General features: G+C 39.4%; 1 pseudogene; it reads right to left on the minus strand.

Moving 5' to 3' along the window:
- Positions 1-2,411: 2,411 nt before the first annotated feature.
- Positions 2,412-4,877, minus strand: LOC133762249 (eukaryotic translation initiation factor 3 subunit E-like; annotated as a pseudogene).
- Positions 4,878-9,704: the final 4,827 nt, after the last annotated feature.

Consider the following 9,704-nt stretch of genomic DNA (forward strand, 5'->3'; position numbering starts at 1 on the left):
TCCAAGTATTTGGGCCAATGCATCCACATAGGAGACCTGAATAGGATCCTCAGTTTCTGGCTTCTGCTTATTCTAGATCTCGCTGTTGGGCCATTTTGGAGGTGAACCAATGGATGGAAGATCTCTCTCTCTCTCTCTCTCTCTCACTCTCTCACTCAAGTAAAGAAGTGAATCATTTTGAAACTACAGGATTGATGAAACACTGTGTCCTCATACTTTTACTTCTTTTCCTCTGTCTCTTCCTTTCTCTTTTCAGATTTCAAGCTTACCTTTTGTCTTACAATGTAAATGGCAAGACTTACAAAACTGCACATGTAAAAACTTCTTGTGACTTCTTTATGTATATTAGAGTTTGCATAATTCATTTTTCTGATATTTTGTTTTAATAAACATGCAGTTTGCCAGATGCTGGTTTACTTTCACTTTGGAAGTGTTTTGCAAATATGTTGTGATATTTAAAGAAGGAGTAAGAAAGTGGCTCAGAGTGAAATTTGCTTGAAGTCCCTCAGGGCATCAGTGAATAGGAACCAAGTCACCCATAGGCCATGGAAGGTCACAGACCTGATACATGGAGGTTTTCAAGGCAGCACTGGAGGCTTTCCCTAGCCCGCTCCAGGGAAAGTGCAGCTGTGCTAAGGATATTTTAATTAGCACAACAATCCCAATGTTTTCACAGCAATTTAGAAACTAATGGGGAGGGACAGAACAACTACTGGTAATTGCAAATTAAGTGGCTTTGGGAGCAATGTAAACAAAAAGCAGGTCTTGACAATTCAGTGCTTTCTCAGGAGGGAATCTCAGAATTGAAAGATTGGTGCCACCAAGTTCCCAGACCTGGGGTCAGAAAATAAACACAAGCAGCTTCCTGAGCAGGACACATTGTCCCATCCATTTCTCTCTCCCCACAGCTACCTTTTCTCTTTTCCCTTAGGCCACTGTGGGAGAGCTTTCTAAGTGTGTAGTTTTAGCAGAAGAGATAAGACCCCCCCCTCCTAATTGCAGCCTGCAAGAAAATACTGTGATCCAGCTAAATCAAGGACACTTTTCTAGGCTGACCCAGTGGTGCTGAGAGAAAACCTAAGTTGAATAACACAATCCTTCACTGGGTACACATGTGTCTATTACAGACTGACGCACACTGCAATCTACCCACAGCCCTAGGAGTTCTGACAAACCAGAGTCCTGGTATCTGACCTACTTCCAATATTGTCCAAAGGAGAGTGAGAAATCCACTTAGTCATCCACACAGGCTACAGAAGTGCAGTTAAGAAAGAGGGAAGGATTTAGTAACAGAATATCTCCTTCCAGATTTAAGTTGAAAATAAATACTTATTTTTTACTTGTCTTTCTCATCTATCACCTCAAATTTAAAAGATATCCTTATTAAAACAAAAATACCATAACATGAAAATGTTATATTATTATAATATCACCTAACAAATGATAAATATAAACATAATACATATGAATGTATAATAACTTCTCTTGTACTAGTCTGACAGTTCTTTTGATTATTATCCATGATTTATTAGGCGGTCTATACAGCTGAACTCTCACATTTTTTTCACATATGAAGATATCTTAGAGTAATTTGCTTAAAATTTCCAAACTGAAATTTGTGAGCATTTTGCTTCTTAAAATATCTTTGCTTTCTTCTTGAATATATTTATCATTCAGTAATTCTAAGAGGCAGTAACAACTACATGTTATGATAGAATTTTTTGAAAATATGCCCTATTGTAAATTTAAAGGGAATGGATATGGTTAAAGTCCAGAAATATTAATTAGGAATAATTAATTTATGAATTTTTTTAAAAAGATTTTTATTTGTTTCAAAGAATGAGTGACAGGCCAGTCTAAAGGATCCAAGAACTCCATCACAATCTCCCATCCATGTTAGGGGCCCAAGCACTAGAGCTATCTTCTATTGCCTTCCCAGGCATATTAGCATGGAGCCAGATTGGAATTGGAGCATCTGGTACTTGAGCTGGTGTGCAGATATGGGATATTGGCATTGAAAGTGGCAGCTTAACTCTCTGTGCCACAATGCTGGCCCCAGATTTGTGAAATTTTATCACTCAAATAAAAATGAAGACTTAGAGCAAGATGCTTTAAAGTTAAAATAAGTTAGCTAAATTTTATTTTTATAGCATTTCTTTTTCCAATGTGTGTATATATATATATATATATATATAACTAAATGAGACAGAGAAGAAAGCAAAATAATTGAAATATTTTGATATATTCAACACAGTATTGAAATATTATTTTTAATAAGCTAAAGTCAATTTTATTCAAATTCTCCAAAATTTGTACTCAGTGTTTTTCCTAAAATGTATGTCACTCCTTATGACATGGTTTAATCATATCATCTTTGTTTTGTAGTTTTTTCATCATTTCCTTATAGTTCTTCAGTAGAAGCTAGAGTTTTGAGTTGTCCAGTTAGGAGCCTCTAACCTACTATTCTGATTGTTTCTTAATATTCACGGCCAACATCTGGCTTCTAAAAGAAAGGCATGTGGTCTTTTCAATCACTCACTGACAGGATGAGACTACACTGTTACTCATAACTACATGACCTAATTTAGAATCAATCTTGGCATCCAGTCTTGCATTCCCAATCAAATTCACAATGCACCTTTCAGCTTCTTCTGAAGACATATTCAATTTATCTGTCAACAATTAACTCTGATACACTGGTAGATACAAAAAAACTCAGATATAAAGAGACTGCAATTTCAATGAAATCCTCAAGACAAGTTACAAAAAAGAAGTCATTCACTAGCACTGATTCACATTCTCTCAGCTTTTTCTGAGTCCATCAGAGTCAAGTTAACACGTAAGTTTTCAACAAATTCTGTAATTGGGTCTTTTTAGATGTAAGACGCCTGCTGAATAACTTTGACTAGATCTTGTAGCACCCGCCAGCGTTTTCAAACATCTTTGTTATGACGACTGTAGTCAAATAGCAGACATTCTGTCCAGGCATTGTCTGAATTGCATAAAAATACTGTGGCTGGTAAAGGAAGAGATTGATAATGTTATCGTGACCTTAGGGGTGGTTGAAGAAAACAGACAGTGAACAAGCCAACTTCACTTCTGAAGTGACTGGAATGGAGAACTAACAGAATTGCCATCTATAGTCTCTTCTACTCTCATAAGGTCTTCCATGGCTGCATTCCAGGTCTGCATTAAAATTTCATTTTTCTTCAGAGTGAACTTAAAGCATATTTATCTGTTGCTGGAACCAACACTCTAAAAATATAAAAATATTCTGTAACTCCTGAATAATTCCCACATTCATACTGGAATTTTGCATACCAACAGAGTGTACCTAAATAACCTTGCCTTACCACAATTGTCTGCCAGGTAATCAAATAGCATCTGACCATTCTTGGTTGACTGCTTTTGCCATGTAGTTTCTAGATCTTCAAATGTGTTCACAATTGGTTTGTTTCTGCCTAAAGTTATTTCAGTTGAGCAACATATATAGTTCCTTTTTTCTCTCAAAGCATGAGGAATATCACCTGAAGAAAGGTTTTGGTATACATTCATAGCAAAGTCTACCATGTTGGTATCCCTAAGAAGATCCAACTTTGCTTGTAATATTTCTTTTCCATTATATATCTCCTTTACAAAGATCACATATCTCCTCTATGGGAGTTGAAAGATTAAATGGCAATCCAAGTAGTCAAGTCATACTCCACCATCTTGCTAATGAAAAAGGGGCAATATGATTTTAATGCTTACACATTTTCTATACAATTTTTTTTCATTTATTAAACTTTTATTTAATGAATACAAATTTCCAAAGTACAGCTTATGGGTTACAATGGCTCCCCCCCCCCCATAACTTCCCTCCCACCCACAACCCTCCCCTTTCCCGCCCCCTCTCCCCTTCCATTCGCATCAAGATTCATTTTCAATTCTCTTTATATACAGAAGATCAGTTTAGTATATATTAGGTAAAGATTTCAACAGTTTGCCCCCATATAGCAACACAAAGTGAAAAAATACTGTTGGAGTACTAGTTATAGCATTAAATAACAGTGTACAGCACATTAAAGACAGAGATCCTACATAATATTTTTTTAAAAAATTAATTAATTTTCTATGCCATTTCCAATTTAACACCAGGTTTTTTTTTTTCATTTCCAATTCTCTTTATATGCAGAAGATCGATTCAGTATATTATTAGTAAAGATCTCATCATCTATACAATTTTTTTACAACTAAGAAAATCACCTATGCTTCAGCAAAATAAATGACTAAACCCTATGACATTTACTGTGATTTGAATATGATTTGGCCTGCAAACTCATGCAGATATTTCAGTCACAAGTTTAGGGTACTAAGAGGGTGGAAATTAATCAAATTATGGTGTTTAGGAGGGGAGACCTAGTGGGAAATCCCTAGGTTATTTAGGGCATTCCCTTGGAAGATAGGTGGTAGCTTTGGGATCCGCAAGGAGGGAAGGCCTATACTTCCAGGAATGGAGAGTCCCTACCTGTATTTTTGGGGAAGAAAAGTCCCTGTCAAGGTCCCTAAGGGTGCCTAAAGGTCAACCAATGAAGATCAGACCTGCTTTAACCCCCACGCCCTGTATCTATAAAAGGAGCCCTCCCAACCTCTGACACTTCCCTGGCCCCCACTCTGTTGCTCTGTTGGGACAGGTGAACCTCGCCCAGGAGCAGAATCCCAATAAAATCTTGTGAATTAATTGATTTGTCTGCCTGGGAAGATTTGTTACACTCTGGACACCTTGCAATAGGTCTTACTAAATGACTATTATAAAGGTCTAAGTTGGGTCCAGCTACTCTCTTTGCTTCCTGATTCACCAAGGGATCCTTTCTCTGGCCATACTCCACCATTGCCATCTACCACTTTCACCATAGGCCAAACCAATAAAGCCGTCAGATCTTGGACTTGAACTTCCCAAATGGTGAGCTAAATAAACCTTTTCTCCTTATAAAAATGATTGCCTCAGAGATTTTGTTACCTTGATGCTAAGCTAATAGAGTACCTTAGATCCTATTGTCCTTGGTGATGCATGAGAAACCCGTTTCTAGGTCATCCTTTATCACCAGGACTCACTGTCTCATAAAGCTGGCCTGATCTAGTGCCCACCCTTCCCTTCCTTCCAAGCCCTTTTACGGTGCCCTTTGGAAGTCATAGTCATAGCAAACCCCACCCAATATTCTCAAACTCTTCTTGAGTGTCCTTTGCATCTTATTGCTCAGCTGAGATTTGTCTGTCCTCTAAGACACAGCGCCCCCTGCAGCTCTGGGGATGGCTATTTTTCTGCATTTTCCATGTGCCTCTTGGCCTGGAAGTGTAATGATGACCTCTATTTTTTTTTTTTTTTTTTTTTTTTTGACAGGCAGAGCAAGAGACAGAGAGAAAGGTCTTCCTTTTGCCGTTGGTTCACCCTCCAATGGCCGCCGCAGCCGGCACGCTGCGGCCGGCACACAGTGCTGATCCGATGGCAGGAGCCAGGTGCTTCTCCTAGTCTCCCATGGGGTGCAGGGCCCAAGCACTTGGGCCATCCTCCACTGCACTCCCTGGCCACAGCAGAGAGCTGGCCTAGAAGAGGGGCAACCGGGACAGAATCTGGTGCCCCGACAGGAACTAGAACCCAGTGTGCCGGCGCCGCAAGGCAGAGGATTAGCCTAGTGAGCCGCGGTGCCCGCCAGTTATCTGCTCTTCTGCCAGGTCCCTCAGCTACCACTCCCAATACTACTCATGTTGTAAATCCTAGTGGTTTTAATAGCTACATGGCTAATAAATCAAGAACCTAACTTCTCTGTCCTTGAGCCTTCCAAGGTCAGTGATCTTGCTCTCTCTCTAGTAGGACCTATCCTAGACCAGCTAAACTCTCCAAAACTTCAAGCATTCCCTCTTTCTAACCATCACCTTTTTTTTTTTTTTCCTTTTTGACTATTTAGAACTGATTGTTATTAGGGGCCTGAGAGAATAAAAATAGATTAAAAAAACAGACTTTTACATAACTATGTGCTATTTGCAGGGCCAGCTTCATGGCTGTTTGACCTATGCAGTGGCACAGAGTCCCACATTTGCACAATTCCTGTGCTTTGTTTAATGTTCAACTGTCACTGTCTTAAAATTCTTTAATTTAACTAATTTTGAGTGAGTATCCCTACATTTTCATTTTGTACTGAGCTCTGCAAATTAGGTGGCCAGATCTGTATTCATGTGAGCATAATAGGGCACCACCTCTTCTTTTTCCACCTCACTCCTCCATTCCAAGTCTTGTCCTCTACTCTACTCAACTCGGAGAGTAGGATTCATTGCTGTAATCAGTCCCTTGTGTGTACATCCTCACTGCCCTTTTCTGTCTTTCTCTCTGAGCATATTTTCCAAAATTTTAAACCTGTGTAAGCCCATTCCACCTATTCCATACCTTGACTAAAGCAACCAATGATGAATAATAAAGAATATTTTATTTGCACCTACATTAATCCCACTCCCTCCAGTACCAAATTGTCTCCATTAATCATTGTCATCAGCTAACAAACATACCTTAACAACTCCTTTCTTGAAAAAATAAATAGCACAAAATAAAATTAACCTTCACTTAACTTCACAGATCTCTACCTGCAGCCCCATTTCTGTCTCCTTTACAGCAAAGCCATGTGAAAGAGATTTCCACGTTTACAGTTTGTTTGTTTGTTTTTTCCCCACTTGAACTCACTCCAAGTAGGGTTTATCTCAACCACTAATGGAAATTGCTCTTGTGAAGGTCATAATGACCTTCAGGTTGCCAAATTAGAGGTCAACCAGTCTCTCTTCCCTGACCTCCCTACCACATGACTGGCAGCAGCTCTGAACACTAGGTTCTCTCCATTCTTCCTTTGCGCAGGTTTGTAAAAGTTTGAACTTGACTTTGCGAATGTTTTACAGCTCCTTCTACAGTGCAGCCTCAAACTCCAGGCTTTTTTTTTCTTTTGAGCAAATATATTATCTCTTTACTTAAACATTTCCTGCTGCTCCCACTTTCCCTTTAGTTCACATAAAAAAAAATTCCTCACCAAGGCCTACACTACAATGCAAAAAAAAAAAAAAAAAAAACAACCTGGACTCAGACTTTTTATTTTGTCATTCTGTGTGAATTAACCTCTACTCAGCTTCATCCAGCTTGCTCTGTCCCTCCACAATCAGGTTTACCTGATGGCGCATCTGCCCCCTAACTCCTCCCAGCTCTGTTTATGCTATTATGAAACATCATATTTTATAGTGAGTAATATATGTTATATAACAATGTTTGTATCTCTAGCAGATTGTGAACACCCCCCAAACAGGAACCACATCACCCTTTTTGTACCTTCCAGTTTTGTACAACAGCATTATCCAATGCAGCAAGGGGGCTTTCTCTGTAGAAGTGTCCATTTGTGATCTCAACTTGTCTTGGGAAATTTCACATTTCCCCCTTAGGGTTCCCTACTTGTTGTTGCCATCAACATGCTAACCTTAGATTCAGGTGTACAGTTTTCCCCTTAAGCATTCTGACTAAATATGGGTGGTTGTCTCTTCCCTTTGGTACCATTGATGCAAATGACATGAGGCCAGAATACCTAAATGAGGACTTTGTCAGGGATTAGCAAAGGAAAATAAAGCTACAAGGTAACTAATGGAACTACATAATTTGGGATACAAAGAACCACACATTCTTTGCTTGGAAGGTCTTATTTCCACATGAAGGGTCTGACTTTGGCAGTCCACAGCCAAGGACTAATGCCTAAGCCTCTGCCTCCCTAAAAATTTAGTCTGGGGAGAGAAAAATCAAGTGGGAGGGCAGGAATTTCTTTTCTAGCTAGTCCAAGGCAAGTCTTTCTGGTCCCAGTTTCATGCCTAAACCCTTATCTCTTCTTAGGGATTGACATTAAGGATGTCGTGGCTTCATACAGCTTCAATAGTGTCTAGACTGGAAAAGACACAAATCCATGTAATGGTTAAAATTCAGGCTATGGAGTAAACCCTGAAATCAGGTCTTCACTCTGCCAAGCACTAGCTGAGTGATTTTTGGACAGTCACTAAATCTCTCCCTGCCTTAGTGTCCTCTTTTGTAAAATAGGGATAATAATAGAACCTACCTCATGGGTCATTATAGGTATGAAAAGACCCAGTAGATACCAAACAGTTGAGAGACAGCACATGGGATGCTGGAAAAAGTGACTTTACAGAGACAAGTTGAGGCTACAAGCTAAACCTTTTTCCATGGAGAAGCCCCCTTACTCACATTGAGAGATGCCTGGTTCAAAGTTGTAAGATAAAGGATGATGTGGTTCCTCTTTGGGGAACTGCCAAGGCTCATAATGTTAATCAGCTGGAATGTAGAGAGAAGAGTAGCATCCACTCAAAGGATATGTTCAGGTATCAGGAGCTCTGCCCTCTTGCAGTACTGAGTATGGAAGACAGGGAAGGCATTTGTTAAAGAGGAAAATGAAGACAGATCATGGCAAAACTTCCCCACACTGCCCTGCAGATGTGCTGTTAGGAGTGACAGCTCCCATGCCCTTGCCTCACCTTCATTTAGAATGGAAAGCTATCAACCTTCCCTCTTTTACCAGAATCTTTTGAAGTTCAGGTTTTACTCTAATCTTCATTGCGACTTCAGGGCCTCAGTAATTCCTCTGCCACTTTTATTATGCCACAGTGGTTCTGATCAAATAGAATCTGAGGAGAAGACAGAATCTATCCTGTCAAACAGTAAACAAAGAAGTTCTCATAATAGCCCAGTGTTCACATGGCCTCAAGCCTTTGGTGTCCTGGAATGCTCCAGATCTGTAGAAAGGCATTAAACTGTTTTAAATGTAGAAAAGGGACAGCATAAGACAAATTTGGCTGCTAAATGTATCAGTGCCTGATATAGTTATGTGGGTTTTTTTTTTTTAAGGTTTATTTATTTACTTGAGAGGCATAGTTGTAGACAGAGAGAGGGAGAGACAGAGAGAGAGGTCTTCCATCTGCTGGTTCCCTCCCAAAGTGGCCACAACAGCTGGAGCTGGGCTGATCTGAAGCCAGAAACTTTTTCTGGGCCTCCCACATGGGTGCAGGGGCCCAAGCACTTGAGCCATCTACCAGCGCTTTCCCAGGCCACACGCAAAGAACTGAATCAGAAGAAAAGCAGCTAGCACACAAACAGCACCCATTTGAGAGGCCAGCACTACAGGTGAATGCTTAACCCACTATGCCACAGCACTGGTCCCAACAATTAGATTTTTAAAAATTAGATTTTATAGTATAGCTGGTGGCGAGGTCAGCAAGTAGTAAACATTTTAGGTCTGCAGGGCCATCAAATCTCTGTCGCAACTCCTTGGCTCTGCCATTGCAAAGGAAAGCAGTCATTGACAATGGTAAATGAATGGGTGTGTCTGTGTTCCAATAATACGTTATTTACAAAAGCAGGCCGAGAGCAGGATTTGGCCCAAGAGCCATAATTTGCTAAACCCTGGTCTAGTGTAATGTTTCTTAGACTTGTCATATCTCCATACCACCTTCACAGCTTTTGCTAATTTGGTGCACATACACATTTCATACATATTATGAAATTATTAAAGTTCACTATTTTAAATAACTTGATTTAAAAATTAAAAATAATACTTCTATTATACAAGGAAAAAAGTAATTTATATATATATATACATATCACTAAAATAAGTCATGTAATTAAAATGGTAATTGAA

The sequence above is a fragment of the Lepus europaeus genome, chromosome 1 (genome assembly GCF_033115175.1).
Source record: "Lepus europaeus isolate LE1 chromosome 1, mLepTim1.pri, whole genome shotgun sequence".
NCBI lineage: Eukaryota > Metazoa > Chordata > Mammalia > Lagomorpha > Leporidae > Lepus > Lepus europaeus.